The 23,104-nt window shown below is 36.1% G+C and overlaps 1 protein-coding gene across 1 annotated transcript in view; it reads left to right on the forward strand.

Annotated features, from left to right (window-relative positions):
• Window positions 1-23,104, forward strand: part of LOC133639876 (teneurin-3-like) — a 157,786-nt gene that overhangs the window by 86,608 nt on the left and 48,074 nt on the right. The gene's annotated exons all lie outside the window — the stretch shown is intronic.

The following is a 23,104-nucleotide window of genomic DNA, read 5'->3' on the forward strand; positions in this document are numbered from 1 at the left end:
TTAATTTTTAAGGTCAAAGTTCGATTCCCAGCTAATTATTCAGATTTAACGATTTAAAACATCACTGGTGGATACGCTTCCTAAAATAGGTTTTTTTTAAAATGCGCAAGCGATGAGCGCTCTCTGATGACCTCTTCAACTTCCTGACCATCAGTTGTGGTTGATGTTGTGTACTATGAACTATGTGGGTGCTGTAAATGTTGGCACAGGCAATCTACCAGCTGGAGTTAATCATCATTACTACTAACAGGAAGTTAAGAGGCCTCGTGAAGTTAAAAGACACGTTGGTTCATTCAGCACGACTGAAATAATTCCATTGGGTGCTTGAAGTGTACATCTAGCAAGTGATGCTTTGACCCTGTCTTGGCTTTTTAGAAAACGCCCGCGAGTGTCTAATTTGAGCTTTAAATTATTGCCTTTCTCAAGTAAAGATACAGTATATGTTTTATATAGTCAGTAGCTCCAGAAAAAGCCCAATATTTCAATTATGTACACTTTCATGGTGATATGTCTTAACTTCTGAACACAACTGCATTTTGGAGGCTGATTAATGCTCTACATGCTGTGTTTAGCTGGAGTACCTCAACTTACGAGCTTAACTGGTTATGGGACAGAGCTTTTAACTCAAAACACTCAGTATCTCAAGTCAACGTCTCCAATTAAAATATATATATATATACACTACCGTTCAAAAGTTTGGGGTCACCCAAACAATTTTGTGGAATAGCCTTCATTTATTTCTAAGAACAAGAATAGACTGTCGAGTTTCAGATGAAAGTTCTCTTTTTCTGGCCATTTTGAGCGTTTAATTGACCCCACAAATGTGATGCTCCAGAAACTCAATCTGCTCAAAGGAAGGTCAGTTTTTTAGCTTCTGTAGCGAGCTAAACTGTTTTCAGATGTGTGAACATGATTGCACAAGGGTTTTCTAATCATCAATTAGCCTTCTGAGCCAATGAGCAAACACATTGTACCATTAGAACACTGGAGTGATAGTTGCTGGAAATGGGCCTCTATACACCTATGTAGATATTGCACCAAAAACCAGACATTTGCAGCTAGAATAGTCATTTACCACATTAGCAATGTATAGAGTGTATTTCTTTAAAGTTAAGACTAGTTTAAAGTTATCTTCATTGAAAAGTACAGTGCTTTTCCTTCAAAAATAAGGACATTTCAATGTGACCCCAAACTTTTGAACGGTAGTGTATATATATATATATATATATATATATATATATATATATATATATATATATATATATATATATATATATATATTAGAGATGTGCGGATAGGCAATTATTTAATCTGCAACCGCATCACAAAAGTCGTCATCCACCCGCCATCCACCCGCCATCCACCCGAACTAACATTTTATCAAAACCACAACCGCCTGCCACCCGCCACCCACCCGTTGTTCCATCCATCCATCCATTTTCTACCGCTTATTCCCTTCGGGGTCGCGGGGGCGCTGAAGCCTATCTCAGCTACAATCGGGCGGAAGGCGGGGTACACCCTGGACAAGTCGCCACCTCATCGCAGGGCCCCCACCCGTTGTTATATATCTAATATAGACAATGCAAGGCATTCCTGTTAAAGAAAGGAGACTGATCCAATGCAGCAGAGACATTCAATGCGTGCCACACATTAATATCTCTTGGCCACGCATTAGAGGCTAAGAGATAATGCGTGATAATATTATTTATCATTATTATAATATTATTGTCATTTCCATTAAGAAAGTGTTGACTATTATTGTTATTTTTTTTCCCTGGTCTTTAGTATTCCCTTTTTTAGTTTGTCGCGTACCACGTTTGCTGCCCGCGTTGCCATCTTTTTATTTGTTTCTTCTTCTTCTGTTGTGTTGTGTTGTAGTGTGCTGTGTCACGCCAAATTTCTTCCCCTTACAAAAACATCCCCCCCCCCCCATTTACTTCCGTGGTCATGTTTCCTCTTACGTCATTGACAGCGATCGATAGCACTTCGGCTTTGACTGCCCGTCGCTGGAAAGATACTTCGTCTTTGACAGCTGCTGGAATCTGAAGAAATCGATTATTGTTTTTTTTTGTACAGGCGCGAAACAGGACAGTCGCGTGCGGTTTAAGGACCCCCGGCAACTTTGTGACTTTATTGGACGCAGCCCCGGAAGTAAATGGGGGGAACGCTTTTGTAGGGCGGAAGAAATTTGGCGTGACAGCTGCAGCAGTGCCTGATGAATAATTGCCTGTTTCAAAGAGTGCTGCTCGTTTTTCTTATGTGGGTAACAACATTTAACTATGTATTTTTTTTTTTCTGAATTGGTTCAACCGCCACCCGCCCGAATCTATTTAAAATAAAACATTTTCGTCATGCATCCGCCCGACCCGCAAATTATCCGCGGACTCCGCAAACCGCGCATCTCTAATATATATATATTAGGGATGTCCGATAATGGCTTTTTGCCGATATCCGATATTCCGATATTGTCCAACTCTTTAATTACCGATACCGATATCAACCGATACCGATATATACAGTCGTGGAATTAACACATTATTATGCCTAATTTGGACAACCAGGTATGGTGAAGATAAGATAAAAAATAATACAATAAAATAAGATAAATAAATTAAAAACATTTTCTTGAATAAAAAAAAAAAGTAAAACAATATAAAAACAGTTACATAGAAACTAGTAATGAATGAAAATTAGTAAAATTAACTGTTAAAGGTTAGTACTATTAGTGGACCAGCAGCACGCACAATCATGTGTGCTTACGGACTGTATCCCTTGCAGACTGTATTGTTATATATTGATATATAATGTAGGAACCAGAATATTAATAACAGAAAGAAACAACCCTTTTGTGTGAATGAGTGTGAATGGGGGAGGGAGGTTTTTTGGGTTGGTGCACTAATTGTAAGTGTATCTTGTGTTTTTTATGTTGATTTAACAAAAAAAAAAAAAAAACACGATACCGATAATATAAAAACGATACCGATAATTTCCGATATTACATTTTAAAGCATTTATCGGCCGATAATATCGGCATGCCGATATTATCGGACATCTCTAATATATATATATATTTTTTTAAATTGGTGGTGGCCTCCCCAAAACCGCACAATTTGTACTCCTAACATGTCTTTAAAAAGCCTAATGTTTTAGATAAGAAATATCGTACGATATAATGTACTACAAACAACTACAGTAGTTTTATAAAGTAGTTTAATAGGAATATCCAGAATTTACCTTGGAGGGTTGACTTTCTACGGAATCTCCTTTCAGCTGCTCTTAGCTGTCAAACACACCATCAGCAGCTTCTCCGTATGTTCATGGCGTTAGAATCATTCTGCTTCAGTGTGGTGCAGACTAGCAGTGATACACTCCAATTGCTACGCCAAGTTGACGACATGCTCTGTCATGTTTTTGATTACCATATTTCCCGGACCATAGGGCGCACCGGATTACGAGGCGCACTGCTGATGAGCGGGTCTTGTCAGGTCTTTTTTCATACAAAAGGCGCACTGGATTATAGGACGCATTAAAGGGTTCATATTATGATTTTTTTCTAAATGTAAAACACTTCTTTGTGGTCTACATCAGTGGTCCCCAACCACCGGGCCGCGATTGGTACCGGGCCGCACAACAAATTTAAAAAAAAATTATAATACTTTTTTTTTTTTATTTGTTTTAATTTATTTATTTTTTTAATTAAATCAACATAAAAAACACAATATATAGATTATATATCAATATAGATCAATACAGTCTGCAGGGATACAGTTCGTAAGCACACAAGATTGTATTTCTTTATGAAAAAATAAATAAATACAAAATAAATAAAAACATCCATGAGTTTTGAGAAAATGAAAGGATTTTAAGTGTGCCTTATAGTCCGAAAAATACGGGATAATGATTGTGAACAAAAAAGTGCAGTTCCCCTTTAAGTTGAGGTACATTTTTAAATAAATTAGTCAATTGGAATTTTTAAGAACAAACATAAATAGAAATTAGTAGATATTAAATACAAATGAAATAAAATGAGACTAGAAATATGAGTGAATGCATAATAAATACAAGAGTAAAAATTAACAGCATAAATTAGTGCAGAATGTAAATGAAGTATAACATTATTAATGATGATAAAATATATATTGTTTGATATACAATAACTGCCATACCTACCAGTTATATAAGTTGAGAATCATCATTTAATAATTGATTGTCAAATTAATAGTTGGTGCTGGTAAAAAATCTTCCCTTTCCAGATTTTCTTATTCAGTAATCCTTGTTGCGTTCTTGTTGACTGCATCATTATTTTTTGTGTATATTATTTTATTGCATTTGAGATAATGTGAGCTTTAATATTTTACAGGCCTGATTTACTAACGGTTAGCGTGTACTAAAACGCGTGCAAACTTAATAGGACACGCAAAGCTGATCTACTAAGATGTGTGCAAAGTGGATTGTGTCTGTTTCGTGAGCAGTATAAAGCGTCCAACCTATTTTGCATCTGTCTTCATTAATATGCAAATGATATGCAGATTAGCAAAACATCCACAACACTGGGAGGAGAAGCTGCAAATTTATTACACAGCGAGCGCGATAGGAGTCATCAACACTCATCACCCTTTTGCGAGCTCTATTTAGCGTTTGTATTTAGCGCCTCTGAAAGGGCTGTGCAAACGGACAGTTCCACGCGGCTGCAGGTCAGTGCTCGTGCTGCAAAGACAGACGAAGAACAGAGAATGTGCAAGTCAACCTATTTGCACGGTCTGTCAGAAATTAAAAATAAATAAATAAAAAATTAAAAAATATAAAAAATTGCATGGTCTGTCAGAAATTAAAAATAAATAAATAAAACATTAGAAAATATGAAAAATTGCACGATCTGTCAGAAATTAAAAATAAATAAATAAACATACCGCCTATACAGCAACATCCGTATATAAAAAATTGCACGGTCTATCCGAAATTAAAAATAAATAAATAAACATATCGCCTATACAGCAACATCCGTTTATAAAAAATTGCACGGTCTATCCGAAATTAAAAATAAATAAATAAACATATCGCCTATACAGCAACATCCTTTTATAAAAAATTGCACGGTCTGTCAGAAATTAAAAATAAATAAATACAAAATTAAAAAATATAAAAAATTGCACGATCTGTCAGAAATTAAAAATAAATAAATAAACATATCGCCTATGCAGCAACATCCGTTTATAAAAAATTGCACGGTCTATCCGGAATTAAAAATAAATAAATAAACATATCGCCTATACAGCAACATCCTTTTATAAAAAATTGCACGGTCTGTCAGAAATTAAAAATAGATAAATAAACATATCGCCTATACAGCAACATCCTTTTGTAAAAAATTGCACGGTTTGTCAGAAATAAAAAATAAATAAATAAACATATCGCCTATACAGCAACATCCTTTTGTAAAAAATTGCACGGTTTGTCAGAAATAAAAAATAAATAAATAAACATATCGCCTATACAGCAACATCCTTTTATAATTGTATAGCTGCACGCTGGGGCTAATTAAAACAGGATGATTGCTAGTGTTTTTTAATGGCGTTTTTTTTTTCTTTCATTTAAAATATATATTACCAACAAAACTCCTTAAGTATGCATTTTTTGCGTCTTGAACAGCTTCTGTTCCATGAGCGCATCAGCACTGCACAAAAAAAGTGGGTTATTTTAATTGTAGATGCACTGGACTGCTTCTAAAATGCCCATAAAAAGTGGTACATGTCTGCTGCTTGTTTGATAACATAGATGTGCAGGACATTTTTTAGTTTCTGCATGTTGAAAGCTGCGTAGTACACGCAAAAACATAATTTAAAAAAGGCGCTAGTAATGAATACCACCTGCAGTGTTAGTAGATCGCACGCAACACGCCCACTAATAGTACACATCATTTTATAGATTGCACATGCTGTTTAGCACGTGATATTTGGATCTTAGTAAATCTGGCCCCAAGGGCCTTGACTGTTCTCCTGCTTCCTTAAGTATTGCGTAATCAGAATCCATGCACAACTAGTGTTGTCCCGGAACCAATATTTTGGTACCGGTACCAAAATGTATTTCGACACTTTTTGGTACTTTTCTAAATAAAGGGGACCACAAAAAATGGCATTATTGGCTTTATTATAACAACAAATCTTACGGTACTTTCAACGTATGTTTCTTATTGCAAGTTTGTCCTTAAATAAAATAAGGAACATACTAGACAACTTGTCTTTTATTAGTAAGTAAGCAAACAAAGGCTCCTAATTTAGCTGCTGACATATGCAGTAACATATTGTGTCATTTTCCATTCTATTATTTTGTCAACATTATTAAGGACAAATGGTAGAAAATGAATTATTAATCTACTTGTTCATTTACTGTTAATATCTGCTTACTTTCTCTTTTAACATGTTCTATCTACACTTCTGTTAAAATGTATTAATCACTTATCCTTCTGTTGTTTGGATGCTTTACATTAGTTTTGGATGATACCACAAATTTCGGTAACAATCCGATACCAAGTACCGTATTTTTCGGAGTATAAGTCGCACCTGCCAAAAATGCATAGTAAAGAAGGAAAAAAACATATATTAGTCGCACTGGAGTATAAGTCGCATTTTTGGGGGAAATTTATTTGATAAAACCCAACACCAAGAATAGACATTTGAAAGGCAATTTAAAATAAATAAAGAATAGTGAACAACAGGCTGAATAAGTGTACGTTATATGAGGCATAAATAACCAACTGAGAACGTGCCTGGTATGTTAACGTAGCATATTATGGTAAGAGTCATTCAAATAACTATAACATATACAACATGCTATACGTTTACCAAACAATCTGTCACTCCTAATCGCTAAATCCCATGAAATCTTATACGTCTAGTCTCTTACGTGAATGAGCTAAATAATATTATTTGATATTTTACGGTAATGTGTTAATAATTTCACACATAAGTCGCTCCTGAGTATAAGTCGCATCTCTGAAAAAAACTGCGACTTATAGTCCCAAAAATATGGTATTTAAAGGATCATACAAAGGTCATATTTTAAGTCCTCATGTGTCCAGGGACATATTTCATGAGTTTATAAACATAATATACATTTTTTTAAACTAAAGAAGATGTTGTGATGCCAAAGAATATCGATGTAATCATAGTAGTGTTGACTAGATACGCTCCTGTACTTGGTATCATTACAGTGGATGTCAGGTGTAGATCCACCCATGGCGTTTGTTTACATTGTGATGCCGGTGAGCTACGGTGTGTAGTGAAGCATGTTTAGCTATTCCTCGTCCTGCAGGGATGATACTTGTAAGAAACGTACTTTATTTGTCGCCATGGAGGCGAGGATTAGTGATTTAGAAGTAGCTAAAACACTGCAGACCGGAGATGGACGTTAGCCGCTAGTTAGCTAGCTATGTCTTAAAGCACCTCTTCCTGAGGGCGTTTCAGTGTTATAACTTCACCTTTATCATTCGTTTTTAAATCAAAATGCGGCCGTTCTCCCTTTTCTGTCTACACACTGTGTCTGCTTGTAAGTACTCTGTGATTGTGCGCTGCCGAACATGCTCCTCTGCTCGTAAACCCAGCAATGACACGACGTGACGACGACGGGTACTTTTTAGAGGCGGTTTAATACTGAATATGATTCATTAGTATCGTGGTACTGTACTAATACCGGTATACCGTACAACTCTAGTACAAACCACCTCGAAGACGAATTGTCCTTTGTGTTTCCCAATCTGTTCCCCATCCACTCTCATGTTCACATCAGGACTATCTGGGAGTCGACATGAGACAATAAATAGTTTTAGCACATGTCTCTTTACTGCCGTTGCTTACATCTTAATGTTACTTGGCCCAAGGGACAATGTGGCTTTACACCGTCTTACAGTTCAGAAGAACAAAAGGCCAACATGATCTCATAGATCAGAGGTGTCAAAGTCGTTATGTTTGGCCCTAGAGGGCCGCTTTGAACAGTGAATACTATTTTTACACAATTGTTTTATGCATTTTATTAGTAGATTTTTTTTTAAACTAAAATGTAAAAAAAATATGGTGAATTGCAATAATTTTATCTAAATTTTTTTAGTGCATATTACTGTAAATGGAAAAAGAGTACTGCTGTTTTTATGGTAAAGAAAAGGCAGCTCAGTTGCCAGAATTTTACTGTAAAATTTACATTTGTTTTTTTTACTGTAAATAAAAAAAAACTGCAATTTTACAGTAAAATTATGGCCCCTGAGCTGCCAGTTTGTTTTTGTTTTTGTTTTTTTTACCGCAAATTAACAACTGTAGATTTTTCGGTGTATTACTGTAAATGCCAAAACGACACCACCGTTTATTACAGTAAAAAAAAGTACATTTTTTTTCATTAAGAGAAAAATGCTGTAAAAAACAGTCAATTTCACAATTTTACCATGAAATCTATTGCTACTTTTACATTGAACAATTTGATGGATAACTTGCTTTGAAATCATTATTATTATTTCTATGTAAAAAAAAATGGTTTGGATGTTTGATAATATATTTCTGCATAATTAGACAATATTTAAGTTAACATCATTTGCGATTACATGGAGTACTTTTTTTTTCCCCTCCCAAAATAGAAAGAAAGAATACATTTAGTAAGAAAAGTGTCAGTACTTTATTGATACATATTATTTCCAGGCTTTGGAGGGCCAAATAAAAATGATGTGGCCTTGAGTTTGACACCTGTGTCATAGATCATAAAAGAGAAAGACAAGTGATAAGGGAGGCCCAAAGAAACCGATTGCAGTGTCTAAATCAGGGGTGTCCAAAGTGCGGCCCGCAGCTAATTGTTTACCGGCCCGCCACACATTCTGGAAATGCTATTGCAAAAATTAAAAAAACATTTAAAAAAGTGGAATGAGGTGAAATCTAACTAGAAAAAGTTGCAATGTTGACACAAAGCTGCCATGCAGCCTGTTTTTTTTCTTTTGTCTATCTTTCTTTTTTCTTTTGTCTATCTTTCTATTTTCTTTTTTTGCCATTGCTCCAAAAAAAAAAAAAAATCAATGTTATAATGAATTATTGACCTATTCAAGGCTCCAATTATTTCAAATATTTCACTTTAAAATGTTTTATGTGGGAAATATTGCATATATTGTGTGGTTGCCATACAAAAACATCAACATTTTATTTGACAAAAGAGCATAAAACAAACAAAATAATAGTCCAAACGTAAAATCGACGGATATATCTGAAGTTGAGCTCGTAACTTAAGTGTTGAAAGTAAAAAAAAAAACTAATACAAATGTATCACTTTCTGAGTGGGGTACCTTTTGGATCCCAAATATATTTAATGGGATTTTGTTTATCTTTTCACTGTGATTACTCAAAAATAATAACAAATTAAAATCAATGGTGTCCTGCATTATTGATCTTTTTAAGGCTCTAATTACTTCACATCAAACATTGCTTTCTGAATGTTTTGGGCAGTGGGGGAAATACTGCATATTTCAGTTTTATTTTAAAAAACTAAGTTGTCTTTGCCAGAAAAGGCATAAAACCTTTTTGTTTTTTTAAACTTTATATCAACCTGAAGTTGATATACTGTACAGATTTACTGTAAGTGTTAAATAAATAAAAAAAATAATAATTTGACTTTTTTTTAACATTTTAATGACTTAGACCCTTTATGGTGCCCGGGAGCCCTAAAGGTAAAAAACAAACTAAATCCATATATTTTGTTATGGTTTGAAAATTTAAAATATCAAAATGGCCCCCGCATGCTTTAATTTTTCCGTGTGCGGCCCTTAGTGGAAAAAGTTTGGACACCCCTGGTCTAAATTGTAGCCCAGCTAAGTTTGAGATTCCCCCCCCCCCCCCCCCCCCCCCCCCCACGTCTGTTTCCAGGCAATTGTTTAGGATAAGCAAACAAATCCTCAAACATGAAGGCAGGACTGGCGTATGTTGCTTGACAAACATTCTAATCCTCATTGTTTTCTCCTTGTCACTCAACCAACATTCGATGTAGTCAGTAGACGTGATTAGTGGGATTTATGAGCGATTGTCAATTGTTTGTCTTTGTTTTGGCTGAAGTGGACAAGTAGTGGGACTGTGTGCGTTATTATGCACAGGAAAGGAAGAAAGCTTAATTGGCATGCATGTTTTTAGCCTCGTCTGATGCCTCATATATGGCCTGTTGAATGAACATTGATCTGTTCAGCTGCATGAACATTGTTCATCCAACAGGACAATGATGCAAGCTTGGTGTCGTATGTTGTGTTGATTAATAAGTCTTGGTTCAATTAAATGAACTACCGGTTATGGTGCTCATAATTCAATTAGACATGCTGAAAAAGGAGTAGGCAAAACAATAACTTAATTAGTCCTACTTCTTCTCCCCAGCTCAACGGTTACTGATAGTGTGTTCACTTTCTGTGTTCCAAATTTAAAACATATAACTACTATTTTTAATAGCGAAAGACAAGAATATGGATGTTTTTTTTAACCTATTCAGTAATATTACTTGCCGCTCTCTAGATTTATATGTACAAAACCAGTGAAGTTTGCACGTTGTGTAAATGGTAAATAAAAACAAAATACAATGATTTGCAAATCCTTTTCAACTTATATTCAATTGAATAGACTGCAAAGACAAGATATTTAATGTTCAAACTGAGAAACATTTTTTTTTTTTTGCAAATAATCACTAACTTAGAATTTAATGGCAGCAACACATTGCAAAAAAGTTGGCACAGGGGCATTTTTACCACTGTGTTACATGGCCTTTCCTTTTAACAACACTCAGTAAACGTTTGGAAACTGAGGAGACCAATTTTTGAAGCTTTTCAGGTGGAATTCTTTCCCATTCTTGCTTGATGTACAGCTTAAGTTGTTCAACAGTCCGGGGTCTCCGTTGTGGTATTTTAGGCTTCATAATGGGCCCCACATTTTTAACGGGAGAATTGTCTGGGGCCGTATTTATCAAGCGTCTTAGAGTGCCATTTTACACTTAAGTCCTGAGAATTTGCGAAATTTACTCCTACTCTCTAACTTAAGAATAAAAGCTATTTATCAACTTTCTTAAGTCTAAGAATCACTCCTACTCTCCACGATATTCAAGAGACCTTCAGAGGTGTCCTAAGTGGTTAGGAGTTGCCAGCGGGGGATGGCACTGAGGCGAGAGAGACGTGCGCGAACGTTCAGGGAGCGGAAGGATGTCCTGGCTTTGTTTGATGACGAGCAGCTGATCAAACGGTATCGTTTAGACAGAGCGGGTATTATTTTTGTCACAGATTTAATAAGGGGCGTCATCTCATCAGCAACATCACGCAGCAGAACTAAAGGTCATCACAATGCTTCGATATCTCACCACTGGGAAAATGCACATTTATTTTTGATTCATTGCCAATATTGTTTGTTTGTTTTGTATTATTTTGTAGTTTATTGTCAAAATATACACTCCCATTGTCCACTTAAATATTTCTAAGATATTTCTTTATTCCTAGACAAGGGATTCCCTTCCGTGATTGGTCATTTCTATGGACAAAGAAATGACGTCACCTAAAATTGCGTTTACGGCACATAGTAATGTCGTGATTCAGCTCTGAGTGTGACACTTAAGATTCAGTCCTACACTTCGCTGAAAGTGTGAGTAAGACGCTTGATAACTAACTTTTAAGTGCAGCTTTCAGCGAATAATTTCTTTACTCATAAGTCAACTCTTAGCAGACTTCTTAGGAGTAATTCTAAGAAGCTTGATAAATACGGCCCCTGGACTACAGGCAGGCCAGTCTAGTACCTGCACTCTTTTACTATGAAACCACGCTGTTGTAACACGTGGCTTGACATTGTCTTGCTGAAATAAGCAGGGGCGACATGAAAACATTGTTTGGATGGCAACATACACTACCGTTCAAAAGTTTGGGGTCACCCAAACAATTTTGTGGAATAGCCTTCATTTCTAAGAACAAGAATAGACTGTCGAGTTTCAGATGAAAGTTCTCTTTTTCTGGCCATTTTGAGCGTTTAATTGACCCCACAAATGTGATGCTCCAGAAACTCAATCTGCTCAAAGGAAGGTCCGTTTTGTAGCTTCTGTAACGAGCTAAACTGTTTTAAGATGTGTGAACATGATTGCACAAGGGTTTTCTAATCATCAATTAGCCTTCTGAGCCAATGAGCAAACACATTGTACCATTAGAACACTGGAGTGATAGTTGCTGGAAATGGGCCTCTATACACCTATGTAGATATTGCACCAAAAACCAGACATTTGCAGCTAGAATAGTCATTTACCACATTAGCAATGTATAGAGTGTATTTCTTTAAAGTTAAGACTAGTTTAAAGTTATCTTCATTGAAAAGTACAGTGCTTTTCCTTCAAAAATAAGGACATTTCAATGTGACCCCAAACTTTTGAACGGTTGTGTATGTAGCTCTAAAACCTGTATGTACCTTTCAGCATTAATGGTGCCTTCACAGATGTGTAAGTTACCCATGCCTTGTTCACTAATACACCACCATACCATCGCAGATGCTGGCTTTTGAACTTTGCGCCTATAACAATCCGGATGGTTCTTTTCCTCTCAGGTCCGGAGGACACGACGTCCACAGCTTCCAAAAAACAAATTGAAATATGGACTCGTCAGTCACTTTCCCACTTTGCAGCAGTCCATCTTAGATGAGCTCGGGCCCAGCGAAGTCGGCGGCGTTTCTGGGTGTTGTTGATAAATGGCTTTCGGTTTGCATAGTAGAGTTTTAACTTGCTCTTACAGATGCAGCAACAAACTGTAGTTACTGACAGTGGTTTTCTGAAGTGTTCCTCAGCCCATGTGGTGATATCCTTTACACACTGATGTCGGTTTTTGATTCAGTACCGCCTGAGGGATCGAAGGTCCGTAATATCATTGCATATGTGCAGTGATTTCTCCAGATTCTCTGATCCTTTTGATGATATTACAGACCGTAGATGGTGAAATCCCTAAATTCCTTGCAATAGCTGGTTGAGAAATGTTGTTCTTAAACTGTTGGACAATTTGCTCTCGCATTTGTTCACAAAGTGGTGACCCTCGCCCCATCCTTGTTTGTGAATGACTGACATGGAAGCTGCTTTTATACCCAATCATGGCACCCACCTGTTCCCAATTAGCCTGTTCACCTGTGGGATGTTCCAAATAAGTGTTCGATGAGCATTCCTCAACTTTCTCATTCTTTTTGATGTCATGCTAATGAAGCGCAGCGTGAGTCCTTGAGTCAAATGGTATTGTCTGTTTGTGATGTTTTTAAGTATAACAAATGAGATTTCAAAATTGGAGATTAGATCACATGACTTGAGATTTTTTGAAGGGGTCACAATATACATTTTTTTCTAGGCGCTTTCTCACCGTCTCTTCATGATGCACTGTCCTATTTATGTGCCTCCACTTTGACTGCGTCTTCACCTCGATGCGTCCATGTTGTAGTTTTTAGCACTTTCATATCAAGCCTACTGACAGATATAAGTTAGAACTATACACTACTTTGTATTCGAAATGGCAACAGCGGAGGACCCATGTGCATGTACGAGCCAGTCTGCCCCACAAGAATAGAGTAAAAGAAGGAGCTTATTGACTACGATGTTGGCATACTCGCACAAAGCTCTTCGGGTAAAACTGTGCAGCTATCTGCTGACGTCAACAATGGCAAAAATGTCACAAAGGTTTAAAAAAAAAGAAAAAGTTATTAATTTTTTTTTTCTTTATTTTAATTTTTTCAATCTGTCCTGTGCAGCCACTCAGGCAAATCATATAGTTGATGTACATGCACAGATTTAGTTTACAAAAGAGAAGTGTTTGATACTTTTCCTGTTGCCTTATTTGTATTTGACTTTATTAAATGTTTGGGAAGCATTTTATTAAACAAAACCAATTTTCTTTTAAGTAATTATAAAATTCATCAGAGCTGTTTATCTATTTTATGGAAGAATGCAGTTAATCATAGAATGGATGTACCTCTGCGAAATAGTGTTTTAAAATATTATTTCACAAAGATAAAACAAAAAAAAAAGTGCTAGTTTATTTAATTTTCTACAAATGCTACTGAAATATTTGTTCCCTCACTCTTAACTTACAGTTACTTTTCTTCATTGTTGTCCTTAATTTGTCCAAGAGAAAAATTCATAAAGCAATTACTGTCCAGACCGTAAGATTATAATGTAAATGTCTCAGCTGTAGTTGATTTATTCCGGGAAAGTTGAAGCAAATTCGAGAACACATACTGAGTCGCACATCTGTCTGGGAGACAGCTCTTAGGAAAACAACAGTGGAGATTAAATGTCACAGAAGACAATTACTGTAGACGTTGCACGTGCATTAAAAAGAGATGAACCTGAATTAAAATGATGCACAAAAAATGTGGAATTAAGAAAAAAGTTTGACTTTTTGAGATGTGGAAAAATGTAATTCTTAAAGGGGAGCTGCACTTGTTTTTGAATTTTTTTTTACTATCAAACACAATACATATGTGAGACAAGAAGACGTATGTATTTTTTTTAATGCATTCTAAATCGTAAATAAAAGCTAGCAATAGGTGGCTAACAGTGCCGGTTATGATGCTTCAATCTGTTCAATCAATCAAAATAGATTGATTGATTAAATAGTTCACAGTAGCACTATACATAATCACAATACCAGGGCGTGCAGTGAGGGGCATTTTGTACTCCCTCGTCCCAGGAAGAATGCTTTGCGGAAATCTTTTACTTATAGATCTTTATCGCTCTGGAATAACCTGCCTCGAATTCTCACCAGCATTGAAAGTAAACAGGTTTTTAAAAAGAGAGTAATATTTTGTCTGAGTCTTTAAATTAGTTTGCTCGTTGATGATTTGTTTTGTTTTATATTGTGTAGTTATATGTATATGGTAATTATTATTCTGTGACTGTAAATTGTTTGCTTGTTTTTTTTATTGATGCTTTTATTTTTTTCTGTATTGTGTAGTTATAATTATATGCTTTTACTTGTAATTGTATTTAATTGTGGACCCCAGGAAGACTGGTGGGTTGTTGAGGCAACCAGCTAATGGGGATCCTTAATAAAAATCAAAATCAAATCAAAATCAATCAAAGTTTATTTGTATAGCCCTAAATCACAAGTGTCTCAAAGGGCTGTACAAGCCACAACGTTACGCCTATAAAGCACTCTGGAAAACATCCCAAAACCTCCAATTACTTTTTTTATACATGCTGTGAATATCAATGTAATGTATTGACAGGCACATTCATAATAACATGTAGTATTTACCGTATTTTGGTCATTTTAAGCATTCCAAGATCACAGAGCGCAACACAACGTTCACTATATCGTTCAACAATAACAACTACTACTGATCATGTCAGACTTTATGAAAGCAGACTACATGAGAGCCAAAAACAACTACCGTATTTTTTGAGGCGCACCTAAAATCCTTTCATTTTCTCAAAAATGGACAGTGCACCTTATAACCTGGTGCACATAAAGTACGGAATACTTCTCAAAGCTATTTTATTTGGTACATGGTGTAATGATAAGTGTAACCAGTAGATGGCAGTCACACATAAGAGATACATGGAGACTGCAAGATGACGCCAGTAAACAACACCAAAACGTTAAATGTTCCATTGAGAATATAGAACATTACACACGTCGCTCAAAAATGTGTCAACATGTTGTAGTACGACTTTGGTAAGCTATGAAGCCACACCGCTTGATGGATTGTCGGCGCATTACGGCTACCATAGTCAGACGTACTGTGCTTCAACATACGAGTATTATTATGTTGCGTGTGTAAGGACCACAAAATGGTACCTATTAGCAGACATATTACCTGGCGTTTTGTTTTGCAATATAATGCAAAACCAACTTTTCTTACCTTCTGGTACCTGCTGATGTATATTTGGGTTCTGCATAAGTCCTGAAAATTGGCGCGCGTCCGCCATTGTAGTCCATGTCGACGATAAGCTTCTTCATTTTCTCTATCTTCTTGTTATGGGACATTCATCCTCCGCTGTTGCCATTTCTAATGTAAAGTAGCGGAACGTTCTAACTTACATCCGTCAGTAGACTCGCTATGGAAGCGCTAAAAACTACCGGTGTTGTGGGTTTACATTATTCACCCAAGGAACTTTAGTTATTAGAGAGTTCCGGTTGGACACATGATGATTTTTAAGCCTGAACATACGGAGGATGAGCTCCACATTTTAGAAGCTGAGTAATAAGCAGATCTAACTATACTAACCATACCCTAAGTAGCAGTAGTGCTAAGTGCCAAACAAGAAATACAAAGTACAAAATACAATGTCTGTTTCCACTGAGATGCTAACTGATGGGATGTTTTTATGTTTCAACAAGACTTGTGTTTCCTGATTAGATGAGCATCATGATCCTCCTCCATTAAAAAAGCATATTATCTTGTCTTCCTAGCAATGTGTTCTAGATATAAATTGAATGTTACAGTTGGCCTACTTGTCAGTTTATGGCCACTACCTTTCACGGACTAGTACACACTTTTACCAACTCAGAGGCGATGCAGCAGCTCAGTATGTCAATAGCTGCATAACTTACGTCTCGGTGATCAATGTGCCGTGTTACTAAAAGTAGTTCCTTGGCGTTTGCTCCCATAATAACGGTGTCGCTAATCCTTGGTTAATATGCTGGTCACAACAAGTAAATGGAGCAGTGTTTGTGGTTTTTGGATGTTTTTCTAGAGGGCTTCATAAGCCGAATAGATGACTCCTGTTAGGTACATTGTTTGCCACCTCTTGCTAGCGGTATTTTGCGATTTAGAATACACCAAAAAAGAGAAACACAAGTGGCCTGTCTTAAAAAGTGCCGTTCCCCTTTAATGTTTTGATGTTAGAACAGTTTGATCATTTAAATGCAATTTTGAGGTCCTGAAAATGGTGCATTTTGGAAAAATGAGTCATTTTTTGGAATCTTAGGAATTGATAACCTGATGTTTTAAACAAGCTGGATGTTTTGGTGATGGAAGGGTTAGAAGTGGTTGAAAAATGGGAACGTAATAAGAAAAAATAAGAATTTGGGTTTGGTAAATGTGAAATTTCAGGAAAATTTGAATTTTTGATGTGAGAAATATGCTGATGTGTGTTGAAAGTTTGATAAGAATTGTGGAAATGTGAAAATTCAGGAAAAGTTTAACTTCTGGAGTTGGTTTTTTTTTGTTCAAAATGTCCTGAATAGTCCATAGTTTTCATGTAGGAATGGCATTGTTTCTAACTAGTGATGTCCGATAATATCGGCCGATAAATGTTTTAAAATGTAATATCGGAAATTATCGGTATCGGTTTTTTTATTACCGGTATCGTTTTTTTTATTTTATTTTTTATTTTTTATTAAATCAACATAAAAAACACAAGATACACTTACAATTAGTGCACCAACCCAAAAAAAACTCCCTCCCCCATTTACACTCATTCACACAAAAGGGTTGTTTATTTCTGTTATTAATATTCTGGTTCCTACATTATATATCAATATATATCAATACAGTCTGCAAGGGATACAGTCCGTAAGCACACATGATTGTGCGTGCTGCTGGTCCACTAATAGTACTAACCTTTAACAGTTAATTTTACTCATTTTCATTAATTACTAGTTTCTATGTAACTGTTTTTATATTGTTTTACTTTCTTTTGTATTCAAGAAAATGTTTTTAATTTATTTATCTTATTTTATTTTATTTAAAAAAAAAAAACATTCTTATCTTCACCATACCTGGTTGTCCAAATTAGGCATAATAATGTGTTAATTCCACGACTGTATATATCGGTATCGGTTGGTATCGGTATCGGTAATTAAAGAGTTGGACAATATCGGAATATCGGATATCGGCAAAAAGCCATTATCGGACATCCCTATTTCCAACGATATAATCAAATGATGGTGCTCAAGGGGCATTGGGTACATGACGTCAACAATCACAATGACGTCAATGCGTTTTGTGATGATGAACTTATAGCAAATGACCATTTTAAAAGTCCCATTTCAATGACTTTATGCATGAGCGTGAACAGGTGGCGTTGAGTATTCAACTCTGGCACATGTGTATATAATTATTTCTGGTCAGAGAACGCAAAGTCATCAGATTTTATGTGCAATGGCAACAAATAGACTCACATTTATGAGGTGTCAATTAAACTGTAGCTTGAAATCTGCATTTGTTTGTGAGCCATAATAATTAATTTGTTCAGCAGTCCGATGCTATTTACTAAATAAACACAGCTGTCAGTCCAACTATACTCAAAATATCAATAAAACAACACACACACTAGGGGTATCCCTTAATTCTTCAAATATAAGCATTGTAGTGGTAGAAAACTCACATGGGCCATAACTTCCGCACCGACTGTTAAAGACAAAAAATGGAAATAGAAGTGGCAGTTTTCAAGTTAAAAGTTAAAAAATAAATGTCTCCGCATAAACACGCATGGACCATCATGTTATTTATAATGTCTAACACAAAGGCTATAGATAAACTTTATCCATATCTAAAGACAAATATTTGTTCTTTTATTCTTTAATAATATCAACTTGTCAGCTTTGTGTCATTACATGATGCCTTTATCTCTATTTTGATAGAGGGAGGTATTTTTTTTAAAATTATTTATAAATATTTTCAAGGTATGTACATGTATATGTACATGTAGAGGCTGTATCGGGACAGATCCACTAAGAGTTTGAGCAGAAATATGTCATATAAGAATTAACTATACACAATAACACATTAACAAAATGCTGTGTCACATGAATGGTTTTTGAAGTAAAACCTTTGTGACATGAAAAAAACACAAGTAATGTAAAAAAAAAACCATGTTGTTTACTTTTTGATAACAAAATAAAACACAAAGCAGTTTGGCTAAGGAAGATGAAGTCTAATAAACAAGCGTTGTTCTTCTTAAACACCTCCTAGTGGTTCAGTACAACAGTTTGGTCAACAACAACAACAAAAAAACAGGAGTGAAAACTCTCACATCGAATACACAATCTTCACAGCCTGCGTTCAGTTCGATGAGATGACAAAACATTTGAGCTAGTATTGATGTTCTTTGAACACTGATACAGTTTGCAGTTAAATAAAGGAGGAGTGAACATCCCAGTCAACAAACTAAAGACGTTATAAACAAGTTGTGACAACGCTCACGACACATCGCCTGCTGCATGTTTCCTCACCTCATTAACTCTCAGTCACAGCAGCTGAAGGACGCTGTATTGAGAAAATAAAAGCAACATCAAATAGTTTTTCTCCTTTGGCTGTATATTTTTTAGTGTGGGGACAAGCGCATCCGTCTCCAATATTGTCCACACCTGTCTCCATCTAAAGACAGCAGTGCGCTCTTAAACGCACGCCGGGAAGCGAGGGAAAAATGACATTAAACCAAGCGCTTGGCTCCGTTTACTCCGAGGGGAAATCTCCGGAGCAAAGTCCGTGTAGTTAATCCGCCATGATTATCAAGCCAAACGACGCTAGTGTGCATGCACCTGACTTCGTGTTGCCTAAAATGCCGGGAAGCGAGGGAAAAATTACATTAAACCAAGCGCTTGGCTCCGTTTACTCCGAGGGGAAATCTCCGGAGCAAAGTCCGTGTAGTTAGTCCGCCATGATTATCAAGCCAAACGACGCTAGTGCGCATGCACCTGACTTCGTGTTGCCTAAAATGCATTAATAAATGACGTTTTTTTTTGTAGTAAAAAATTAGACGGTATTACTAACCGTCTGGAATTTTATCGCAAATTATCACTATAGTGGGACAGCACGGTGCCACAGGGGTTATTGCATGTGTCTCACAATACGAAGGTCCTCAGTTCAATCCGGGGCTCGGGATCTTTCTGTGTGGACTTTGCATGTTCTCCCCGTGACTGCGTGGGTTCCCTCCGGGTACTCCGGCTTCCTCCCACCTCCAAAGACATGCACCTGGGGATAGGTTGATTGGCAACACTAAATTGGCCCTAGTGTGTGAATGTTGTCTGTCTATCTGTGTTGGCCCTGCGATGAGGTGGCGACTTGTCCAGGGTGTACGCCGCCTTCCGCCCGAATGCAGCTGAGATAGGCTCCAGCACCCCTCGCGACCCCGAAAAGGACAAGCGGTAGAAAATGGATTGATGGATTATCATTATTGTGTTTATTGTTACACCCCTAGTCCATTAACAAGTAAAAAGTCAAGGGCGATAACGGCATGTTCTTGCCGCCAATGCTGGTCAATTTTTTAGGGCATTACGGCAAACGACGAGGTTGCCCTGGTTAAATTCGAGAAATGATTCTACTAAATGATCAACAACATAAAGATTTGTCCTTAAATGTATGGATAGCATTTATTTAGCCCTTGTGTTTAGGGATGTCCAATAATATCGGCCTGCCGATATTATCGGCCTGCCGATATTATCGGCCTGCCGATATTATCGGCCGATAAATGCGTTAAAATGTAATATCGGAAATTATCGGTATCGTTTTTTTTATCTGTATCGTTTTTTTTTGGTTTTTTTATTTTTATTTGTATTAAATCAACATAAAAAACACAAGATACACTTACAATTAGTGCACCAACCCAAAAAACCTCCCTCACCCCATTTCTTTCTGTTATCAATATTCTGGTTCCTACATTATATATCAATATATATCAATACAGTCTGCAAGGGATACAGTCCGTAAGCACACATGATTGTGCGTGCTGCTGGTCCACTAATAGTACTAACCTTGAACAGTTAATTTTACTCATTTTCATTAATTACTAGTTTCTATGTAACTGTTTTTATATTGTTTTACTTTCTTTTTTATTCAAGAAAATGTTTTTAATTTAGTTATCTTATTTTATATATTTTTTTAAAAAGTACCTTATCTTCACCATACATGGTTGTCCAAATTAGGCATAATAATGTGTTAATTCCACGACTGCATATATCGGTTGATATCAGTATCGGTTGATATCGGTATCGGTAATTAAAGAGTTGGACAATATCGGAATATCGGATATCGGCAAAAAGCCATTATCGGACATCCCTACTTGTGTTAGACTATTTAATTACAAATTACATGATGATGACACGTTCCAACCGACACTGTTTTTATTTAACATAATGAATAATCGTGATTAATAGTCGTCATTTCAATAATGATCGAAATAATCGGGATTATTAGTTTGCCCATAATCAAGAAGCTTTAAGGCAGGGGTATCAAACGTAGGGCCGAGGGCCGGATCAGGCCCGCGAACATGTTTTATCCGGCCCGCGGGATAAAATTGTATGAAGTATGAAAGTTAACCTGAAATTTTTAATGAAAGAAACAGCTGTTCTTAATGTGTCCACTGGATGTTGCAATATCAATTATTTGTATCTTTGTAGATGATGCTACATATGTACAAAATAAACCACATGTCGAGGAAAATGATCAAACTACATAAATAACATGTTGTAATTTGATTTTGATATAATTTTTTTGTCTTGATAATTTGACCAATGAACATTATCACATAATTTATTCAGAAAATATAAATAACGACAAAACAAGATAGAATACTATTAACCCCAACAGGTAATTGTTAAAAAAAAAAACTAAACAACATTATGATTTGTACAATTTCAGAATGTGCTTGTTCTATTTTTAAACAAAGAAAACAATCTGAAGATGTCTTTAATTTTAAGTTACCGTGCATTATATCGGCCAAAATGCATTAAAAATGAATGCATGGGTATGTATGTACGGGTTTTAATGGTTTGACAAATGTAAAACTTGGACACACTCACATTCATTTTCAATGAGGATGTTGTTGTGGAAAATGTGGAATTGTAGGAAGAAAAAAACAAACTTGTAACGTGCAAAAAGATAGCCGCAATGTTTTGAATGAGCTTAGTCTGTTGATATTGGATTGCTCTGAATGGGTTGAGAAATGTACAGTGTTTCCCATAAACTGCCAAGATACCTGTGGCGGTGGGGGCGTGGCTATGGGCGTGGTCACCATGACATCAACGAGTAATTTGCATAATTTACTACATTGATATGATTTTCTCTAAAAAGGCTCAAAAAATGTATACTTACTAAATAATAATAACAGTTTTGTTTTAAACGTCCATCCATCCATCCATTTTACAATATAATTAGAACACTTTATGTACATATTTATATACAGATTTGAACAAGAAGTTATTCACTGAAATATATTTATTAATTGTGGTTCTTACAAAAAATATATCTTCTAAAATATAAAAGCTAAAATGTCTCTTAAGGCTCTGCCCCTTTAATTAGTGCATACTAAATAATTTAACTTTAGCCTACTACTACAACCATATTATTTACCAGCAACATAAAGTGAAACAGAGGCAGAGGTGTCCTGCCACAGTCAGTAACAAATAAACAGAAAACAGTAGTGGTCAAATGCAAATAAGGCAACAAGAGAAGTATCCTACACTACTCTTTTGTAAAGTAAATCTGAACAGCCTATATGGGCATCTACATCAACTATATGAGTTGCCTGAGAAGCTGGACAGGACAAAAAAAAAAACCAAAAAACAACATTTTTTATTTTTTTTATTTGTGGTGGACGTAATTCTTTCGTGGCGGGCCGCCACAAATAAATGAATGTGTGGGAAACACTGAAGTAGTTGATCCTCCCAAAAAAATGATGGCAAATAATAAAAAGAATAGTGCAGAATACCTTACAGTATGTTGTGTATGCTCTCCTGCACTCACAAAATGATAAAAGGTTTTCCAGACAGCCCAAGAAAAATGTAAGGTCGCTCAGGAGACCACAACAAAGACGAGTGTGTGTGCATGTACGTGTGTGTGTGTGTGTGTGTGGTCAAGAAGGGGAAGGCTCTCACTTATTTACTCACTCCCTCTTTCACTCTATTGCGTGTGCACATAGTGAACATTGTTTTGATATTAACATTAAAAATTAAGAGTTATTAGCCATTATTTACGGTTTTTACCAACGTTATTGTGTGCACGCTACGTCGTTGTGTTTGTGTTGTTCTAATTTAAGGGGAGACGTGTCAATATGTTATGTCGGTGTCTCCGGAGTGTTTTCTTGTGAAGAAGCTCTGCTCTCCACTACTCTGGGTTTGCTCTTCCTGCCCGTTGTCCTGCCCTCTTCTTTTATC

This window comes from Entelurus aequoreus, linkage group LG22, assembly GCF_033978785.1.
Source record: "Entelurus aequoreus isolate RoL-2023_Sb linkage group LG22, RoL_Eaeq_v1.1, whole genome shotgun sequence".
In the NCBI taxonomy this organism is placed as follows: Eukaryota; Metazoa; Chordata; class Actinopteri; order Syngnathiformes; family Syngnathidae; genus Entelurus; species Entelurus aequoreus.